Here is a 22,694-nt window from a genome sequence, read left to right on the forward strand (position 1 = left end):
TTGGAGAATTGGCAGTGTTAGGTGAACAAGGCTGCTGTGAAGGGAAACTGAGAAAAGGGGAGGTTTATGGATGAATGTCCATCTGCACCTACTTTTAACGCTGCCTGAGACCAATTCTGCTGCCTGTAAATGAACTCTCTCAATTTTTTCTTTCCTTTTTTTTTCTACCCGAATTTTTCCCAGGGGAAACTGGGCTCTTTATCCCCATCAGCTGACTAGATACTTCTTGCAGTAAGATTCTATCATGAATATAAAATTAAAATAACTAATAGATACAGAGGGATTACCATAGTCAGAAAGGATGTAAGTTTAATAAGGTTTCATTTCAGAGACGATTTTTCTTCTAGCGAGAAGAGAAAGAGAAACTTTATTCAGGCAGGTCTCTTCTAGCCTCTTGAACTTTCAACGGCTTAGCCTTTTGTGCACTAGAGGAAATAAGGGAAGGAAAGGAGATTTTACAATTAAATTGGAAGTAGTCTTTACAAAAGAAAAACTGGGACGCTAAGGACTGGTTTTGTAATGACACTTCCAGAGTGCACAGCCAACCTCAGGTGAGGTGGAGCCCTGAGGCCAGGAGAAAGGAGTCTTCTCCTTACCTGTGAATGCCAAGTGGTAGGGGTGGCTGGCATCACTAAGTACATGCTAAGCTTGAGCCTTCAGTGGCTGGACTGCACACAGACTAGAACGCCCTAAGGCTGTAATGTCTGACCTCCAGGCTTGGCGGTGGCTTCCTCAGGCACTTTGGCTGTCAGCGCAGCTGAAGCTGTCGCTGTGCCCACCAGGACCTTGAGGGTGTGAGAGAAGGCTGCCATCAGGTAACGTTGGATGTGTCATCCCAGCCATTCTCCTACATTTTAAGGTAAAAATGTGGTCACCCACTGAACAGGAAAATTATCTTGACATAAAAATGCACAGAATTTATCTTAAAAATAACAACCACCACAGCCATAGGACTCCTGTCCATTCCCATTTCCTTCCCTTCCCACAAAGAGTGACTTCTTATTTAAGGGAGGGTCCCAACTGCTTGCTTTAGTTAATAACGCAGGCCAGGGGGGAGGAATAAGTGTCTTATGGGATGTCTAAACAAAAGAACAGCCCAACGAGCTGTAAACTGACCCAGCTCTGTTTCCTTGCATCTTGTCAGCGACCATCATTTACAGGATGGATTTCTCATCACTGGCCAAGAGCTTGACGTCATCAGCCTTCTCTGGAATTTGGGAAGTGGGGCGGGTGAAGGCCTGCTCTGAGTCCTGAAGTTTATCCTTGACTCACCACCGCTCGCTGAGAATTCTTTTGGGAGGCGGTTCAGATTTTGCAATCTATCCACTACAAGCACCGGTGTTTTCCCTATAGAGAAATGGATTTTCTTCCTGGGAGTTCCCCGATGGCTGGAGAGCTTTGCCTCCTTCATGCAGCCAGCCTCTCACCCTCTTAGCTCGTTCTCACTTTCCTTCCTCGCCTTCCACTGGCTTCTACCTCACCTTCTTCGAGATCCCTCCTCCAGGTCTGCTCCTCCTCCATCCCCCAGCCCGAGGGCCTCAGAAGGAGAAAGTGCCTGGAAAGACCAGAGCTCACTGCGCTGGGGATCTGTGCCGGGAACCTGGATGGGAGAGGTTGGGGGAAAGGAGGATAGGACTTTGGAAGATGATAAGCGGCTGGTGCTGGGAAGGAAAAGGCGCGGTGAACGCACTCTACAGGTTACCTTCGGGGAGGTAAAGGCACTGGCAAACACCTGCCCTTGAACTAAAGGCGTATCAATTTGTGTGAGGTCAGTAATGCACAGCACCAAGCCACTTGGGTAGAAACCCTTCCGACTGGAACATCCCAGATCCCTGGCTTCCAGTTTTGTCCTGCTTCGGGGTGAGGCGGGGAGGGGGTTGATTTCTGGGTTCCCTGCCTGCAGTTTAGGGGAGAAGCGGTCAGAGTGTGCGCGTTGGGCGCACTGCGGGATGAAAAGGGTTTCGAAAAAAGAGATGTGTAGAGGTGGGAAACCAAGCTAGGAAAGGGGGTTCCCCGCGCCAGGCCTGGGGTGCGGGCACGGAAGCACTGCGAAGACCTGAGCGAGGTGGCCTGAATCCAGCGACCGGCAGGCGTGTGCATGTGAAAGAAATTGCACTTTTTCCACAGGTTCAGCCCCGGTGCCCCGTTTGCCGGTTCTGCATACTTTCTTTGCCGGAGTCCCTAACCCTGGGCGGGAACAGGAGGGAGGGTCCTCGATTCTCTCGGGAAAAGTCCTCCCAGCCCCGCGCTGGGCGGAGGGAGAGTCCGACATTTTCCTCGGCCTCTCTCCGGGCAGCCGGCGTGGCCACCTCGCAGGGCTGCTTTTAGCGACTCGGGACTCGGGCGGAGCAAAAGGAGACTTTCAGGCCGGGCCTTGACCCCCTTCCCCGGGCGAGAGTTCCAGCTCTTGGCCACCTCCTGCCCGCTCGTGAGTCCGAACACCCAGGACGGCGATCCCCGCAGGGAACCCCCGGGACGCTGCGCGCGACCTGGAGCTGACTCTGCGGGGACCTCGTTCCCAACCCCCGCGGCCCCGGCGCGCGAGGGGGCAGGGGCGGAGCGGAGGCGTCGAGCACGGGGCGGGCTCAGGGGCGGCCGTGAATCGCGGAGCCGCCCCGGGGGAGGGACCGGGAGCTGTCCCCCGGAGCTGAGGGCGAGCGGCGGACGCGGTTGGGCCCCGCGTGCGCCAGGAGGGAGCTCCAGCCGCCGTCGCGGCCGCCGCGTGCTCGGCCTGTCCCCGCCCAGGGGGCCGGAGCCTCCCAACTAACTCCGCCTGCCGCGCCCGCCGCTCCGCCGTCCGCAGGCTCCCGCTTCCGTCTCGGACTGTGCTCGCCGCCGCGCAGGTTGGTGCCGCCGCTGCCGCCGTCTCCTCTGCCGGCCGGCGGGCAGGGCAAGGGCGGGGGTGGGAGAGCTGAAGGGGGCTCGGGAAGTTGGCAGATGCTGGGCGGGGACGGGAATCCTGCTGTCTCAGCTCCCTCTGCTTCCCCGCGCCCGAGGCGGTCGTTGATTTCCTCCCTGGCTGCTGGGGTCGCGGGGGATCCGGCGGCGCGGCCGGGGAGGGTCTCGGGCACTGAGCCTTCCTCGCACTCCCCGAGCCCCTCTCTGACCACCCCTCAGCACCACCACAGCTGGGGCTAGTTGGTAAGGGGTCACCCTCCCGTCCTCCTCACCTTCGCACTTCTCCTGGCGCCCTCACCCTGTGGGTAAAATTGTTCATTCGGCCTTTCTGCCCCCAACTTGGACAACTCTCCGTGCCGGTGAGAAAGGCTCCCCGGTTCCCAGACCCACCCCCGAGACTAGTTTCGGGTCGCAGCGGGGGCGCCGCGAGGGTAGAGCTGGGCTGAAGCCGAGCAGCGACCCGAGGTGCCTGAGTATCGGCGAGTGCCGGGAAGCGCTGGCAATTCCCTCTCCTCTTCTCTCGAGTCCCGGCCCAGCTCGGCGGTCCTTCCTGCCGTGGAGTATAATACGCTGGGTGATCGCAGAGGCGGGATGGAAAGTAACCACCCCTCGGATACTTGGAAAATAGGGATTTAAGCCTGCTTTCAGTCACATTCTTATCTGTGTGGCCTTGGTCGCGACCCTTTGGACACACTATGTTCTGTTCTGTAAAACGCGGGTCTGCTTTGCCCACCCCTGAGGTCGTTGTGACGATCCAGTGGGATCACTTAGGTGTGTTACTTGATCTTGAGCCACCGGTCTCTGGTCTTATGAAGGTGCCTGATGGCAGGTCCTGTGTTCGTTCTCATCGTCAGAGTTCAGGTCCTTCAGCTGAGATGTAATTAGGTCTCTCTAGGTGATTTGGCCAATAGCTTTGTTAGGGTAAAAACTCGTGTTCCTGTATCTGATAATTAGTGTTCAGAATTGAAATCATCTCTTCCCCACCCAACGCAATCAATGTACAAAGCTAGGACCTTACATATTTCTGTGGTCATAGGATTTCAAATAGCAGAAGATCGTTATTGGCACAAGTCTTTGGAAATAAGAACCGTGCTTGCTTCAGATGTTTGCCAATCTTTAAAACCTTTTTTCCATCTTAAGTGCAAATTTAAATTTGCTTTTAATTTTAACAGTTCAGGAAGTAGACTTTTATTTTAGTAAAGTAAGTTCAGATATTTAGCTCAAATTACTTGTGCCCTATCATTTGTAAATTTTCAGTTTAAAATCACAGGCACAAAAAGCATTGTTAGCACCACTCTTATCGCTTTATGAAGAAAACAAGTAAATGGCCTAAGAAAGTCAGCTTTAGACTTGAAGTTAAAGAGCTATGGCCTGTCTTTCATGAATTCATGATTTAATAGGCATTTCATGAGTTCCTGTATTGTGCAGTGCATTGTGCTATGTGCTTTTAAAGAGAGATAATAGAATATGTTCCTTGCCCTAGAGGGACTTCCAATCTAACTTAGAGACTAATATTTTTATTTCATATTTTTATATAAACATCATGTATTCTAACAACTACATATGGCAAGTAAAATGATGCCAAGAATACATTACTGAAGGCCCTTTAAGATCATTGTTTGGTGAATATACTTAATAGATTGGGAAAAAATAAGTTTAGATAAGCCAGTGTTTTCTGAAATAAAATTTCAAGTGCTTCTACATCATCAAATGGGAGGCATACTTGGAAATAAAATGAATTCTGTATTTTTAGAATGAAAGCTCAGAAAAGCATCCATGTATGTATGATGTAGTAATCAAATGTTAAAAGCTATAGAAATTTCAATTCTAACTAGTCAATAAGTCAATTTATGGTGTCCATATACAATTTTTTCTCAACTCCTTGAGAAAGGAAATTATACTATAATGCCTAGAAAAAATACAGAGATGGAATAAGCTGAAACTTGAACACTTGAACACAATGGCCTGGCGGGCCCTGGATTGATTCTGGAAATTTGGCTTAAAAAGTTACAAGATTCTTAGTGAGACTTTTTTTTAAGAAAATCACTTTAAAAAGTTTGGCTTGGTGCAAAGAATGGGCAGGAATCCCACATGGAAAAGATTGACCAGACTAGGTTGTATTTGGTGTGACTTGGTGACATTTCTGATTCTTTTCCTGCTCCTAGGAAGAATTCATCCATCTGCAGGGTATGTGTAGAATTTCATAGGCTTAACATACCACCAGTACTTGGGTTTGAGAGCTTGGGTTCAACTCACATAGTGAGGCTAGGCAGGTTTCAGGGCAGCCTGAGGGATATGAAGTTAACTTTACACTTGGCCTTATTGCTCAGTACCTTTGTTTTCCTATTTGTGAAATAAGATGAAAGATTGTGTCACTGCCTTGGAACTGTGTGGTTTGGTGTAATAGTCATGAATATTGAGCCAGAAAGCTTCTTGTGTGTGTAAGAACTTTCTTTCCCCCTTTAACTCCTTTAGCCAGTAAAAGCTAATTGTGAAAATCACATACAAATAGCTGAAAAGAAGGGCTCTGCATAAAGTTGGTAGTGGTGTCCTGTGCTCTCAAGTCTCGTGAGAGAAGTTTCCATCATTTTATCTCCTACAATTTACTGATGTAGAGAATAAGACCTTCGTCTTATCCAGGGTTGAACAGCTAGTGGCAGGAGTAGAACTATAATTTCAATTGCCTGAAAATAGTTCTCTGGTTTCTCCTTACCCTGTGTGGTCTCTTATCATCCAGGACACATTAAAAATCTCACATTTATAAGTTGTGTATGGTTAAGAATTTTGGCTTTGGGTTCTGATGGGCATGGGTTTGAGTCCTGCCAGGCATTTACTAGTCGTGTAACCCTGGGTAAGTTACTTAACCTCCCGAGTTCTCAGTTTCCTCATCTGCAGAGTGGGAATAAAGGAAGTACTTAGCTCAAAGGACGGTTGTAAGGATTAAATGAACTAATTGATGTGAAGTGCTTAGCACATTGCCTGTTACTTAGTACATACCTGAAACTCAAGTAGTTATTTCAGTTTCCTGAGGGGAGGGGGATGACAATGCAAAGGTCCAAAGTTTTAAAATAAATAAGTGCATAAAAATATAAATACAGCACCACTCTCAATATTTTGAATTGGCCATTCCCAATGGCTTTGTTAATTTATTTAACAAGTGTTTATTGAGCTCCTACTATGTTGGGCCTTTTCCTAGGCAGTGGCATACAGCGGGATACAAGACGGTCACAGTCACTCTCTTATGGTCTAAAAGTCTGGGGAGGGATATAGATTTGTAAACAGAAAATTATGATCGTATGTGATTTGTGTGTGGAGTAATGCAGAGAACCACGGAAGGTAGGATGGGATGGTGTCATACTGTGCGTCACATCATCACTGGGGTTGGTGGTAGTCAGGGAAGACTTCCCATGAATACACTAAGACCTGAAGAATGAGTGATATTTAACAACTGAAGAAGTTGGAGGACTGAAGAGTGTTCCAGACCAAGGGGAACAGAGCATGATGCTTAGAATGGAACTCAGGTAGATAATGTAGAAGAATAAATAAGTGAGAGCTGGAGAGAGAGGTGTGGCAACTGGAGAACCCAGGCTCTGTCTAAAGGGAACAGTAGATACTCAGCTCCAGCCAAGCGTTGTCAGGTTGGGATGCAGGCCAAGTGTTGCCAGATGCCCTGATTTTTTTAAGAGGAGCTTACAATTCATATTTCATAAATGTGAAATGGCCCAAATGTTTTTAAAACTATGGTGTGGGCCAAAAACCAGACGCATTTTGTAGTTGGTATTCAACTCAGGGCCACTACTTTATGACCTGTATTTTAGGAAATGAAAGAAGTTTAGTGTGGCTAAAGGAATGCATCTTAGAAGAAGAGGCAAGGGAAGAGCCCACAGGTAGGGGCAGAGCCACATCATTCAGGGCCTTGTGGCACTTGCCAAGGAGCGTTGGCTTGATCCTAAGAGCAACGGATAACATCAAAGACTGAAACAAGAGTGGCATGCTTAGATTTGTGTTTACAAGGTATTGATACATTCTGGCTACTGTATGGAAAATGCCTGGGAAGAGGCTGTAGTGATAACCATTTAGGAAGCTATTGCAAAGGTCCTAGCAAGAAATAAATATGTCTAGAAACAGGGTATTCAAGCAGGATGGAGAGAGATGGGTAGATTTCAGACGTGTGTATGAACTTCCACTGTTGGGAGATAACTCTCCATTAGTCACTCATGTTTCTGCACGTCTTGTGAGCAGAGGCACTGACTGTTTTCATTCCAGACTGTCTTTTTAAGGACTTTTATATAGCAGATAGCTGTGGAAGATAGAGGTAGCCTTTCTCTATGGAGCAAAGGGCAGGTAGGTTTACTGTCCATTGTAAAAGATTTGGTACTCTAAGCTCAGGGGTCCACTTCTCTAATGCAAATCATTTAGTGTGTAGGTATGCTATGCTAATATTCCTGCTACTGCCTTTTCTGTGAGTAATGTAATCCTTTGTCTCTGACCTAGGAATCTCATTCCTTGTGCTGGCGTCCATGAAACTGTGGTGTGCTTATTTGTTAGCACTAGCCACCAGTTTAGCCACTAGCCACATTGTTTAGATTTGTTTCAGTTAATTAAAATAAAAAATGTTACTTCCTCAGTCACACTAGCCACATTTCAAATGCTTAATAGCCACATGTGGTGGGTGGCTACTATAGTGGGTAGAGCAGACACAGAACATTTCCATCATCGCAGAAAGTTCTGTTGGATGTTGTTGGTTTAAAGCTTCAGATTTTTTGTCTTCTTGGATGAGTAGAGGCAGAAGTTGTTGATTATGACAGCATACAAATGATGCTTGTTTTTGTGTTAGGTTCATCGGGGTTCTTTCATACAAAGGAAATATTTCAGTTTGAATAGTTAGTACAGTATTTAGTTCACACCTGCTGGGGAAAAAACAAGTAGAGAATTATCTGCAATGTCAACTTGGAGACTGGGCAGACTGGAGCCATGTGGCAACGTAAGTTCTCCAGATTTATGGCATTCTTCAAAATCATGTGTGACCGCGAGATAGGGATCTGTGCTAAGAGGAGCTTGAACTTCTGAGCACTGTCTTCAGCTTCATCTACTGGCCATGCTTAACATCAAAGGACAAGATTGGCACGTTTGCAGCGAGGTTCCGCAACACAGCCAGTCCAACAGCCAGTCCACGGCAGCCAGCTGTGCTGCCTGCACTCACGTAAAGGATGGAGGACAGGAACAAGACTTCCACATGGCTCTTGCTCAGGGAGTTTAAGAGCACGGCCTCAAGAAAAGAAGGAACTGGACTCAAAAGAAAAACCAAAAAACAAACTCCAAACCCAGCAAAACACAGTAGTACTGAAAAGCACAACCTGAAGTGGCACAGCAGAGATGGGGGAGGATGCCAGGAAACAATAAAAGCAGTAGATCCCTGCTTCCCTATCCGTTGCGGGAAGCTCATTTTGAGGAGGGCATGGACCACAAGTACTGGAAAGTGAAAGCACAGTGTTCTTTCTGTCATTCTGTATTTCTGTCAGCCCAGCCAACAGCTGCTGCAGCCACAAAGGACAGTGTTTTACCTGCATTGAGCGTGCAGTTGACTGCTAGTCCTGTCTTTACAACATAAGCAAAGCAAAGGACAGCGGTAGAAATGTTAAATAATAAACACAGGGGCCCTTACAGAAGAATCATACTACCACCTGCTATTTCCATGGGTAAAAATGCCTTTTCAAAAATTTCAGATATTACAAACTTCGTTTACCTATGCTGGAAGAAATTTGCTTCAGAATAGTACCTATTTGTAGTGTGGTAAAATTTTACTTATATGAAGACTAATTCATATTTTTAAAAATCTAAGTTTTAGAATATTTTAAGGATTGAACGTATTAAAGTGCTTACGTACATAACCCAGAACCTGCTAAGCCTGTTACCTTGTAGAACTGTTTTGAAGAAAGTTTTTATAAAGAGATACGTTAATTTTGAAGTAGAATGATGATTGTTTGCATGTAACTGGAGGCTTCTAGAGTGTTTAAAGAAAACTTATGTGGGTTATACATTTACCTCCTTTTTAAAAAAATTTTATTTATTTATCTTTGGTTGCCTTGGGTCTTTGTTGCTGCACGTGGGCTTTCTCTAGTCGTGGCGAGGGGGGCTATTCTTCGTTGCGGTGCGCGGGCTTCTCACTGCGGTGGCTTCTCTTGTTACGGAGCACGGGCTCTAGGCGCGTGGGCTTCAGTAGTTGTGGCACGCAGGCTCAGTAGTTTTGGTTCACGGGCGCTAGAGCGCAGGCTCAGTAGTTGTGGCACACGGGCTTAGTTGCTCTGTGGCATGTGGGATCTTCCCAGACCAGGGCTCGAACCTGTGTCCCCTGCATTGGCAGGCAGATTCTTAACCACTGCGCCACCAGGGAAGCCCACGTTTACCTCTTGTTTACGATACTAATTGCATCAACAAACCCTTATTTTCACAGATAATCCTTCTCAAGTTTCAGTAACTTTTGGGAGAGCCAAGGTCAGGTGCTATTAGGGTTTGTACCAACGTAGAGTCCCTTACATAAATGTCTCAGTCAGTGAGGTTTTACTCCATTTAGTGTTTTAATGCTATTATACTTTGCTAAATGTCTTATTTTTTAAATTGTGAATTAAAAATATTTCTGTAGGGATGGAAAAGCTTGGTTGTCCCCCCTACATTCTCCCCTCCTCGTCCCCCTAAACGTGGTAACATCAGTTGTTCAGTGTGCTTTCATTTTTCTCTTTCTGTTTGGTTTGCCATAGTTCCTAACTCGTGCTTCAGGCTTGCATTTCCTTGTGCCTCCCTTCTCTTCATGCAGAGAGCATGAAATTAGAAATAATCATTGTCTGTTGTACTTCTGAAGATTAGAATTTCACCAGTTTCATGCTGTCCGTTCTCAGACCGGGTGTGGTAAATCATCTTTGGAAAACTGGCTCCAGTAAAACTGGAGTATGCAGTTGAAGCAAATGCAGGAGACTTGCTGTTTATTGCATGAGTCACTTATGGGTTCAGATGGAAGGAAATGATACCAGATTGCTTTTCATGCACGTCATTATTACATCTTATTTTAAAATAGGCCTGAAATAAGGAAATAAAAATAAACTGATAAGCTCTTTCTTTTCCCCAGAGAATTTAGAATTATATGGGTTCTAGTGTTAGGTGATTAAAACAGTAACAATGAGGGTCACAAATTAGGCCTTGTCCTTTAACCTGTGATTTCCTGTGGTGCTGAGAACTTTTTAGGGTGTATATTTCTCATCTTGCACATGAGTGATTTTAATCAGGAGCAAAGTAGGTTCTTTCTATTATAAGCCATTTCCTCCATGGCCCTTGCCTCACTTAGCTATTACTGTATGCCTAATCGACCACAGTGAAATGTCTTTAAAACATTTTCTAGGGGAGTAAGGACTTTGGGGAGAATTTTTATAAAGGAAAATGCCAAGAAGGAAAGTTTGAATGGTTTCTGTGCATAGTTAAATGTTTCCAGAGAGACTGAAGAGTCAAGGAGTTTGCTAGTAGGATATGTAAATGTAACCTTTCACCTAGTTACTGTCATTACCTAAATCATAACTATGTAGTTTTAGCAAATTCTTTGAACTGGTTCTAGTTCTTTAATGAAACAGATTGTCCTGTTCCTGTTCTTTTCCAGTCTACAGTCACTGCCATTTCAAAGTTTGCATTGCCCTAGGCTTTCCCTCTCTCCTGTTTTTAACAGCAGCTTGTCATCCTATTACAGATGTTCACTAATATCTTTGTGTTTGGCTTTACTTCAGTATTTGTGGAAAGTTTTTATATCTGTGTATTTGATATTGACTTCTAGCTTTTTGGTTCCTAATAGGGTACCTTCTTTCACTTATTCAACAAATATTTATTCAGTGCCAAGCCATGTTCTAAGCACTATTCTTGACCCTAGAAATTTGAGAGTGAGCAAAACATTCATGGTCTGTGCTATCATGGAGTGAAGAGTCCAAGATAAAGACAATCATTAATCAGTTTTTTAAAAAGCACAGCAATTAACAATTACATAGTTACAAACAGAGATAAATGCTCTGAATAGAGCAATACTTTTGTGGGCTTGTATAACAGCAACCCAAGGAAGTGACACTTGCTTGATAGCGGAAGCATGAGTAGGAGAATGTGAGAGAGGGTGGGAGGAAGGGCGTTCCCCACAGCAGAGGGAAGTTTGTGCAGAGGCCCTGCAACAGAAGGGAACAGAGTGAGATCAAGTAACTGAGGAGAATTCAAGGGAGAATGGAATGAAATGAGGCTGGACACCTAGGCTGGGTCCAGTCAAGAATTTGTTCTTTATCCTAAGGACCGTGGAGAGTGTTTTAAGTAGGGGCTGGTGACCCCATGAGATTCGTGTGTGGGTAAGATCATCTGTAGGGGAATGAATTGGAGGGGCCCAGGTTGGCAGTGGGGAGATGTTAGGTGGCTTCTGCATTAATCCAAGTAGAATGACAGGATGTACTAAGCCTGTTGTGTATACTGGAAAGTGGCAGTGAAAATAGATTAAAAAGTGTTTTAAGGGATAACATCAATTATACTTGGGAATAAGATGGGATTATTTTTTATTCATTCAACAGATATTTAGTGAGTTTTAAACTTTATGCCAAACTCTGTGCCAAGCTCTGGGAATACAGCTATGACCAAGATATACAAGATCCCTGCACTCACAGAGTTTACATATTAATGGGAATGACAGCTAATAGGAAATAAAAAATAAATATAATTTCAGATAATAACAAGTCCTATAAAGAAAAACGAAGCTGTACAAGGGAATGGAGAATGACAGAGGAGAGTCCTCATATAGAGGTGGTCAAGAAAGATGTTTTTGAAGAGGTGGCATTTCAGCAAAGACCCAAATGAAGTGAGGGAGCTAACCATACAAAAAATCGTCTACCCCACAGAGGGAACAACAAGTACAAGGTCTTGAGGCTGGAACGGGGACCCCTCACCTTCCAAGAATACCAAGGAGGTCAATATGTGTAGAAATATGGGAGGAGGGAAGAAAGACAGATGTCGAGGATGCCTTGCCAATACTTGAAACTTAAAACATCTAAATAGGCTCATTATATTCTCTTCAGTCATAAGCCACACAATCCCAGGTTGCTTGGCCCCTAACCTGTTTTTAACACTGCTATTGGAACAGCTTCCTCTGCACACCTTGCTAAAAACCTGATGGTGATATTTGCATGTCCATCCTGTCAATCATGACCCTTCAGTCAGCTCCGTGGAAGGGCTCCTCTCCTACTTTAAGCCCACTTCCCATTAGAACCCTCTCTGGACTTCTCAATTAGGCAGTTGAAGGCCCTCCTCCAGTGTTTGTTTAGACCTTCCACATAATTTATTGTTTTTCTCCTTGGTGTTACATTTATTCACCGTGGCACCTCTTTCCTTCCTGTTAGTCTGTTTCCATCTCTTCCTTCAAGACCAGGTTCACAGGTGAAGTGTTACCTTTTCTACTGGTTTCTTCTGATTGATTCCACCTTACCTGGATCACTGAGCCCCTCAGCCTACTCAGTCTGTGTGATGTCATTTTTTTCTTCCTTCCTTGTGTCGCTTGAAAATGCACTGCTTAAACGTGCCACCATTGTTCCAGATTAAGATATTTATGATCATATTCTTTCTTCCTAGAAAAAAATTGGCACTACTGCCAGCTCTGCTATGTGTATATGTGACATTGGCCAGAGCATTCACCTGACGGAGGTTCAGTTTCCCTGTCCACTCCCCTATTTCTTCCCCAGTGTGGTTGTAAGGAGCAAATGAAGTAAAACATGGAAAATGTGTTTTAAATACATGCAAGACATTTTTTAATATTTTAGATGGGCGTATTTCATATCCTCATCTAAATTGCAGGTTTTTCACACCAGTTCCCACCAGCATGGAATTATGTGTGCTGCAGGAGTTCTGTGAGGTGTCTCGAGCTTCCAGCCACACTCTGCAAGCTGGGGACAACTCAATCCATGGCATGCGTATTAGTCTCCTAGGGCTGCTGTAACAAAATGCCACAAACTAGGTGGCTTAAACAACAGAAGTTTATTGTCTCATAGCTCTGGAGGCTCTGAGATCAACGTATTGGCAGGGCTGGTTCCTTCTGAGGACTGTGAGGGAGAATCTGTTTTCGTCCTCTCTCTTGGCTTCTGGTAGCTCCAGGCATTTCTTGGCTTGTAAATGGAACTCTCCCTGTGTCTTCACATTGCCTTTCTTCTGTGTCACTGTGTCCATGTTTCCTGTTTTTATAAGGACACAGTCATTGGATTGTAGGCCACCCTTGTGACCTAATCTTAACTTGATCCTCTCCATAGACCCTATTTCCAAATAAGGTCACATTCACAGGTACTAGAAATTAAGACTTTAACTAATCTTTTTACAGAACAGAATTCAACCCATATTAACATGATTCAATACACATACAAGAAAGGGAAATCACAAACTTGGTGAATTAGCTCTGTATTACTAGAATGACTCACAGAGATGAATTAAGTATGGAAGAGCTAGTTTCCTGTATGATGTAGGGCAAAATAAAGGAAATACTTGGTAAAAAATATGTGTGAAATCTGAACATTCATAAATACTTATTTCAGAGTTCTGCAAGTCCTGTTAATTTCAAATTGGTTTAAATTAGAGCATAGAGGGCCAGCCAAGAGAAGGAACAAAAGAACCCAGTAACTTTTCTTCCAAATTGTAATAGTACATTCAGTTATTGTACTGATGTGAATGGAAAAAATATGCAGTGCATGTGCTTATTCATACAATCTTTATGTGAACTTTTTTGTGTGAAAAATTTTATTGCTTCAATTGATTTTTTTTTTTGGCCCAGCATGCTTCTCTTTGACTTTCTGAAAGGCCACATGTGGTCCTATGACAAAGTGACCCTTCTCTGCTAAACACCCAGAAGGGTCTGTTGTTTTTCTCCTATTCAGTGCCCCAGCCTTGTTGATAAAACTCATTCCTCTCTTAGACTTAAAAATCTCATTGATATATTTTTTTCTCATCAGTTTTTTTTTGTTACTGTTGTTTTGTTTTGTTATTTTTTGATAGTGCAGGGGAGAGTTTGATGCATTGTTACCAGTTGATGTTGGAGAATACCTAAGTAGTAGAGTTTTATCAGATTTGACATTATGATGTTACATTTTATTTGGTGAACCTGTGTTAATCTTCATATGCTCTCTTACTGTCATTTAGGACAGCCTTTGCTTTAGGGACATTGAGGAAGGCACCTGAAGCTGGTGTGGTGGTATTTTCCTGTGTACCTGGCTGACCGATTTGAAAGTTTAACCATTTTTTGTTTCCTAACAGTCTGGCACATAGATCACATCTGAGAAGCTTACTGTAGGAAGTCATTCAGACTTAGTGAATAGAAATTGAATACTTGACCTTTACCTAAAAAGTGGCTATTTTTTGTCAACCAGAAGAGCACAGCTCCTATATTCCAAAAAACTACATGATAGAGAAGGTTTTTAATTGTTACACTTCCATTAATTTACTTCATTATTATTGCTGCATTGAGATTTTCCCTAAAGGAAAAATCAGCCATAAATTGTTATTTCTGCTTATAGTTTTTTTGTGAAAAAACAATTTAAAGTCAAAGACAATGAAATCCAGGTTTCAGTGTTATTATAGAAATAAATTTCTTCTTGGTGTCTTATCAAGTAGGTATTACCTGGAGAAAAAAATATTTTGATCTTACTCTTCCAAATCTAACAGGATACCTTCTTTCTGAAACTGTAAAAGAGTGAAAGAGTTATATGAAAAGGATAAAATAATGGACAGGAGATTAAATTTATTGCTACTTAATCATCATCATCTGCAAAGTTTGATTCTTCCTTGTTCTTAAGTAAAGTTTTTTGGCAAATATTTTCCCTCCAAAACATAAATAGAAGGTCAAAATAGTTACTGAAGTGACCAAGAAATGTGTTGAAGAGAGAGTGTTATCAGATAGAACATTTCATGGGCTGAGGAGCGAGGCAGTGAGGTGGTGGGGCTGGGTGGGGGGAGGGTTAGGGCAGGACATTTTAAAAAGTGTGTTTATTCCTGGAGTCTGGAAAGACCTTGTTTCTGACCATTTTAAATGTTCTTTTTGCTGTTTTTGGTTTTGCAATCTTCCATTGTTGTTCCAAGTTAAAATATTTATATGTATGTTCTTTCTCCCTGAAACATGAACTTCAGGCCACACCTGGGACCATCTGGTGTTTTGTGTAATCTCAGCATCTGGTGGAGGTGTTGGACCCTGGGGGTGCCTAGCTACTAGGTTCCAGGACAGTCATAACCTCACTGATACCATTTACCCTATTTGGTGAATTCCCTACACATTTTCCTGAGATACGAATATAAAAATATATATATACTTGAAAACTACAGGGACTTTTTTGAAGTGGTTAAGTGTATGGACTTGAGAGTCAGACAGCCTTGGGGTCAAACCCCAGGTCTGACATTTACCAGCTGTGTGACTTTGGAGAAGTGACTTACCCTCTGTATGCCTCAGTTTCTTCATCTCTGAAACCAAATAATAATAATAGTAAACTGGCCCTTATGGTATTTATTATGGGCCAGACACTGTTCTGGTATTAAGTAGTGGGGCAAGGATTTGAATCCACGGACTCTGCCTTAGGGGTCTGTGTCACCTGGGAATAAATGAGATGATCGTGTAGTGCACTTAGAATGGAGTCTGGCACATAGCAAGCACTCAAGGCTACTGCTTCTCGCCACCCCTATTACTGCTACACCTGCTGTGATGGCAACGACTGCTATTACTGCTATTAATTTTTTTTCATTGAAGTATAGTTGATTTACAGTGTTGTGTTAGTTTCAGGTGTATAACAAAGTGTTATATTCTTTTTCAGATTCTTTTCCATTATAGGTTATTACAAGATATTGAGTGCAGTTCCCCCTGCTATTCAGTTGGTCCTTGTTGTTTATTTTATATATAGTAGTATATATCTGTTAATTCCAAACTTCTAATCTGTCCCTCCCCTCGTTTCTGCTTTGGTAACCATAAGTTTGTTTTCTATGTCTGTGAGTCTATTTCTGTTTTATAAATACGTTTATTTGTATCATTTACTGCTATTAATATTGTCCACTCTGATTCATACCTAACCACATTTTAATAGTAGTTAATAATTTTCCCAAATACTCTCTCTGAAAAATGGCATTAGTAGTGTCTCTCTCATGTTTTTTTCCCAGCAATGCACTAACACTTGCATTGATTCTTAAAGGGGTTTCCATTTGTTTTTAAACCTAATATTTTAGCAGGTCCATGTAATAAAGTATTTTGTACAGTGCAACCACTTAAAGGTTGAGGCTATGCAGGTGGAAAAAAAGCTACAGGGCTTTGGTTAAACTTTTTGGGAGTTATAAATTGCTGGTGGCTATTGTAGATTTTCTCCAAAAAAGTTAGGCCCTGTAGCAATTTAAAACCTTTATTTTTCAGTACAGTGTATGCTTGATTCCAGGGTGTAACGTTTGAGGGTGGTTGGGAGCTATATCACCTAATAACTATTTTGCCCAATTCTAAAAATTATCATTCTATTATAATACTCATTTAGGATGCCTTTTAAAAATGAAAATAAATCCATTTGCCAGTTGGGAATGAAATTGAAAATCTTTGTCATTTTTGCTCCATTCTAAGCAGGAGAAACATAGAAGTTAAGAAGAAAACAGTTTTATTTTTTAAAGCATAGCCTTTCTGGGGTTTAGGCTCACCACTGTGTAATGTTAACCAAGTAGTTTTTCATCTATACAGCATACTTGCTGGTGACGATGTTTCTGGCTCCTTCCCACGAGCACTGTGTACTTATGCCTAGTGGCTTAGTCTAGAGTTTTCAACTAAGGAACACAAAGGGAGGAAAGATTGGGGGAGGGACCCTTTAGCATCCTGAGAAGAGGAAATTGATGTTTACACTGCTGTCAGCTAGAATTTTGAAGCCTTTCAAAAAGAAAGTTACACTGTATGCCCCAGATTTTATAGAGAGAAGCCTAACACCAATTGGAAAATAACATTCCGGAAAGTTTTATGACCTGAGTGGCTCAGGTCCCCCTCAGAGGCTGCAGTGCACTAGAAGGTCTGTGGCTGGGTTTAAAAGAAGAAACGTTGATGTGTTCTCATTCTGGTAAACTTTGGACAGCAATATCATAATAATTGCTTCCACTTATTGAGGTAGTTTTGTATGGAGGAGAAGAAAACCAGCTTCCTAGTGTTAGACATTATGGGCAAGTCTTGGCTCTGCCTCTTACTAGCTATGTGACCTTGGGCAAATGACTGACTGTCTCAGTGCCTTGGCTTTATCTTCTTTAAAACAAGGGATTTTCATGGAGTGTGGTGGTTCTAGTTATTCTTTGAGGTGATGTGTATAAAATGTTATATGCATAAAAAATGCATACAAAATGCCTGCTACATGGTTAACTGCTCAGTAAATATTAGGTATATTTATTATTATATGTTATGTACTTTACCTAGAGTACCTCTGATGCTTTCTATAACCCTGCAGTGTAAACCATTATCCCTGTTTCACAGAAGAGAAAACTGAGGCACAGGGGTGAAGCGCTTTGTTTTGAATGTGAAGGCTTGTGAAAATGGTCTTTCTCTTGCCATCCCCCTCATCCTGATGGCTGTGCTCTGCAGTTGCCCATCAACACCAAGTTTATAAGATAGAGCAGAAATAGATTGATTTCTTTTTTCTCAAAATTATGTGCCAGGATGCTTATGAAGTTCACGAGATACACAGTGTCCTCAAATTTGGAAATATGTAGTTCCTTTTCCAAGGAAAACATCCTCACTTACTTCCAGTTTGACTTAATTATGTTTGTCATAATGTTACATAAATACATTCCAATGCAGAATAAATGTCAGTTTATAGCACTTATGTCGTTATAAAAGAATGCAAATTTACAAATTAAGTGCCAACAAAACTATACAACCAATAAAAATTCAAGTAATTACATTAATTTATGTGACAGATATGTCGTTTTGCTGAAAGTAAACTCAATTTTGGGCTCATCCATGCTCTGGATGGATTTTGTTTAATCTGCATCTGCCTTTTGATTTCATGATATTAATGTATTATAAACGTTTGAATATCTGTAGTTTCATATGGTTCAACCTAAAATAAAGTCTTTTAAAATAAATATGTTACATAACTTGGTAGTAATCATTTTAAGGTATAGTTTGATAGTTCAGAGTAATAGAATTTCAGGAATACCAGTTTTAATGGGTGTTACTTGATAAAACATGAAAAGCTGTTTTATTCCCTTTGGTGTCAGTGTTTAAGTGTAGACTTCACCCTGGTCTTGGCCCTGAGCTTAGGGTGTAGAATCAGACTTCCTGGGTTCATCTTGCTGCAACAATATGTTTTACATAAAAATTTCTGTGAATTTTACATTTCTTTGTGATAAACTAAAACTGCTGGGTTAACAAATATGAAGCTATGAAGTTCTTGCTTTGTATTGTATTTGATTGCTATTTACAGTCAGCATGTAGGAGAGAGCCCAGTTTACCACATCCCACATCAGAAATCAGAAAACATTTCCTATAAAGTGCCAGTAGCGTAAATATTTTAGGCTTTGCAGGCCACATACAGTCTCTGTAGCAACTACTTAGCCCTGTTATTACAGCACGAAAGCAGCCATAGACAATACATAAAACTTTATTTATGGAAGTTGAAATTTAAACTTCATAACAATTTTCATGTGTCACAAAATATTATTCTTCTTTTAATTTTTTCCCAAAAATTAAAAAACGTGAAAACCATTCATTCTTAGCTTGAAGGCTGAATAAAAACAAGAGCAGGGCATTTGACTTGAGAACCTGTTTATGGAGGCCTGCCCTAGATGCCATTTGATAGAGTAGAGAGGGGATCTCTTTTTCCCTTTTGTTTGTGGAGGCGTTTTGGTGTGGTGATTAACACAGTAACTCTGAAGTGAGACTGGAATGTGACCTATTTTTGACTCAGTTTTCTCAACTGGAAAATAGGGGAAATTTTTTCTTTGTACCTCGAACATTTGCAGGAGATGAAATGAAAGACTGGATGTATAATGTGTAACACAGAGAAGTAGTCTGTAGCTTTTGCTCTTATTATTTCTATAATTACTGTTGAGGTTATATAGTTTTTCATGTGCTCATTGGCCATTTAAAATTTTTTTATTAGTTCTTTTGTGAATTCTACATTTATATCTATTATTTGTTCTTTATATATTGACACAATATTTGTATATTCAGGTTATCAACCCATTGCCAGATATTTTGCAGATTATTTTTTTTTCTGCTTTTTGCCTTCTGGTTTTGTAGTGGTGGGTTTTTCGGTTTTTTTTTTTTTTAAAAGATAAGATCTTTCATTTTTATGTATTTCAGTTATTGAAGGTAATTATTTCAGTTATTTCAGTTATTGAAGGTAAGTTCAATACATTTATTTTCATTTTTATTTTTATAAAAATATTCTCAATCAAAGGTTAGATATTGTTTACCTATATTTTTAGTCTAGTCATTTTATTTCACATTTTATAATTTCACATCTTTAATTCTGAAATTAAATTTTATGTAAGTCATAAGTTTCTTTTTTTTTTTTTTTTTTAAAGTTTTGCCCGAGACTGACTCCACATTATTCTCAGCCTGAATTAAGTCAGCCTTTTGATCTTTTTTTTTTTTTTTAAATCTATTTATTTAGTTATTTATTTTATGGTTGTGTTGGGTCTTCGTTTCTGTGTGAGGGCTTTCTCTAGTTGCGGCAAGTGGGGGCCACTCTTCATTGCGGCGCGCAGGCCTCTCACCATCGCGGCCTCTCTTGTTGCGGAGCACAGGCTCCAGATGTGCAGGCTCAGTAATTGTGGCTCACGGGCCTAGTTGCTCCGCGACATGTGGGATCTTCCCAGACCAGGGCTCGAACCCGTGTCCCCTGCATTGGCAGGCAGATTCTCAACCACTGCACCACCAGGGAAGCCCTGTAACTCATAAGGTTCTATATGTATATATTTTACATAGATTTTACAAGTTAGTTCAGCATCATTAATTGAATAATTATTTATTCCCCGCTGATTTAAATGCCACTTTTATGAGACTCTAAATAATTTAGTTGAATGGAATTTGGCCTGAAAAAAAAATTTAAAACAAGGCTGTCAATATGACACCATGCTCTGGTCTTTAGTATTGGTAATTTGGTATAATATGAAGCATTTTATTTTACTTTAAGTATTTTTATCTACTTTTAGTTGTAGTAAAAAAACACGTCACAAAGCTTACCATCTTAACCTTTTTTAAGTGTATAGTTCAGTAGTGATAATACAACAGATCTCCCAAACTTTTTATCTTGCAAAACTGAAATTCTTACCCAGTAGACAACAACTTCCCACTTCCTCCTCCCACTGCCCCTGGTAACTACCATTCTACTTTATGTTTCTATGAATTTGACTACTTTAGATACCTCATATAAATGGAATCAGACAGTATTTGTCTTTTGGTAACTGGCTTATTTTATTTAACATAATGTCACTTAGAACTTTTTGCAAACATTTTTTCCTTTTTAAAAATATCTTGCTAATTCTGGGTCAAATAGAAATGTTTTAAATCTAGTCTGTAATCTGATGGGATGGTAAATGTCCTTTATGTTTTGTAGCTTTGGATTTATCTTAAAGAGCATGCATACATTTTGTAGAAAAAAAGTGCTGCAAGAATTCTGTTGTTGGACTTTCAGGTTGTTCCTGCTAATCTCTTATGGTAGGACTCTTAAGCTGGTCAACAGTCCTATTCTGGCTCATTTATTGAACAGCTATTTACCAGGTCCCCTCTGTGTGAAACTCGGTTATCCCCTATCGTAGAAATTTGGTTTGCCCCAATATGTCCTTTTCATTGAATACTCAGTTGTCATAACTTACTGTTGTGGTTGACATTTAGTTATTCCAGCTTAAAAAAATTATGATCTGTTAGAGCAGGAATTTTCAGCAGGCTGAAAATTAATAAGAAACTGCAAAGCAATAATTAGCAGAAAACACTTTTTAAGATGAACAAAACACTTAAAAACACATGAAGAGTTTAAGCCTACCCTATTATGTGCCAAAATTGCCATTATATGAAAAAAAAAATCAGTGAACAAATTAAATAGCTTTGAAAAAATTACCATTTAAAAAAATTAAAATGTGATACAAATTCATTGCATGACATTAAGAAACTGAACATAAACTAAGAGGGAAAAAAATCAGAGTCAATTACTGTTAACATATGAGTATATGTCCTTACAAATTGGTGAGTTGATAATACAGAATAGAATCATACTCTGCTTACTGTTTTTTAATCTCTCATCTGTTTACTCACCATTTGTATTCTAATCTAATTTGTGGGCCCTTGTCTGTTGCCCCTTTTTCTTCCTTTTAACTGCTCTGGTAAAAATGACCTAATTTTCTTATTTTTTTCTTTTTCAGTCATTTCTTTAAGGCCTGTCTCTTTGACCCTCCATCCCACTTAGTTTTTCATACACCTGGTTGTGTGAGTCTGTGTGTGTGTGTGTGTAGGTCTTTGTAGTGGGAGGTATAATTGAAGTTTGATCCCCTCCCCACTTTTCTTAAAACAATTTAGACAACAGCCTATTTCTTCCCCATTGGTCTGTGACTTTTATCATATGTGAATATAGAGCCTTCCTGGAAAGTTTATAAGTTTATTCTTCTGCATTGATGTATCTGTCTATTCTTCAACTACTGCATTGATCTTATTTTTGTAGCTTGAACATAGGTTGTAATGACTGGTAAGTTGTACTTCCTATCCTTTTTCTTTTAGTTAACTTTCCTTACATTTAGTATTCCTGATCATTTATTCTTAACTAATGTTGTGTATCAGAATTATCTGGGAAGCTTTGGCAAAATATACGTAATCTTTGCAAATTACAGGTTAGTAAGTCTAAGGTGGGACACAGGCATGTGTATTCCGAGAAAACTCCGTGATGGAGTCTTATGTGTGTCCATGTTTAAGAACCACAGTTCAGCTACATTAGTATTGTTCTACTCTACCTTGATATTTTTAATGGAGCTGCATTAAACTTAGCAATAATTTTTGGGAGAAATAACATTTTTACAGTATCTAGTCTTCTCATACTGGGTAACAATATGTATTTCCCATTGGTGCATAACTGCATTTATAGTTCTCAGCAAAAATTTTGCTGTTTTTCTTTGTACCCCACACATTTCTTATGAGGGTTATATTTGTTCGTTTGCTTTATTTGTTTGTTTATTTATTTAAAAAATTTTGTGTATGGGCACTGTTTCCCTCTTCCTCCCTCATATTTTCTATTTTGTTTTTGTGGGTATGTAGAAAATTTTGGGGGGGAGCGTGCAGGGTTGTTTATATTGTAAAGTCTTTTTCTTTACGTGGAGCATCAACCTAATTGAAATGGATCTTTTTCAAAATCGACATGTAACAATAAAAATAGTAATATGAAAATGCAAAAAATGAAGCAACATGTTAATTGACTTATTAATCTAGAGAGAAAGGGAATTTTGTATAAATTGGAGACTGTTCAAGTTACTTTTTCAGAGACCTACCTTGACTACTCTATTTAAATTAGTAAACCTTCACCTCTAATTCTTGATCCCATTACCCTGCTCTCATTTTTCCCCATAGAACTTGTTATTGTCTAACATATTATGTAATTTACTTAAAAATTTTTCCCTTTATTGCTTGTTCCTACTAGAATCGAAGCTTCATTGGGCTGGGATTTTTAGAACAGTGCCTGGAACATAGCAAATGTTCTATAAATTTTAGTTGACTGAATAAAACGTTAGTTGGAGAAAAATCAAGTATTTAAGTGAGGGTTTCTGAA

At 40.8% G+C, this 22,694-nt stretch overlaps 1 protein-coding gene across 10 annotated transcripts in view; it reads left to right on the plus strand.

Annotated features, from left to right (window-relative positions):
• The first annotated feature begins 2,627 nt into the window (after window positions 1-2,627).
• The window catches only part of PAM (peptidylglycine alpha-amidating monooxygenase), a 281,270-nt gene continuing 261,203 nt past the window's right edge, over window positions 2,628-22,694 (plus strand). For 6 of the 10 annotated variants that reach the window (XM_007191820.2, XM_007191819.2, XM_028168952.2 and 3 more), the window contains exon 1: window positions 2,630-2,843. The gene's annotated coding sequence lies outside the window, so the exon portion shown is untranslated. Of the gene's footprint in view, window positions 2,844-22,694 lie in introns of all 10 variants that reach the window. The other 4 variants (XM_007191822.2, XM_007191824.2, XM_057539715.1 and 1 more) reach the window with 3 other exon arrangements.

This window comes from Balaenoptera acutorostrata, chromosome 2 (genome assembly GCF_949987535.1).
Source record: "Balaenoptera acutorostrata chromosome 2, mBalAcu1.1, whole genome shotgun sequence".
Taxonomy (NCBI): Eukaryota; Metazoa; Chordata; class Mammalia; order Artiodactyla; family Balaenopteridae; genus Balaenoptera; species Balaenoptera acutorostrata.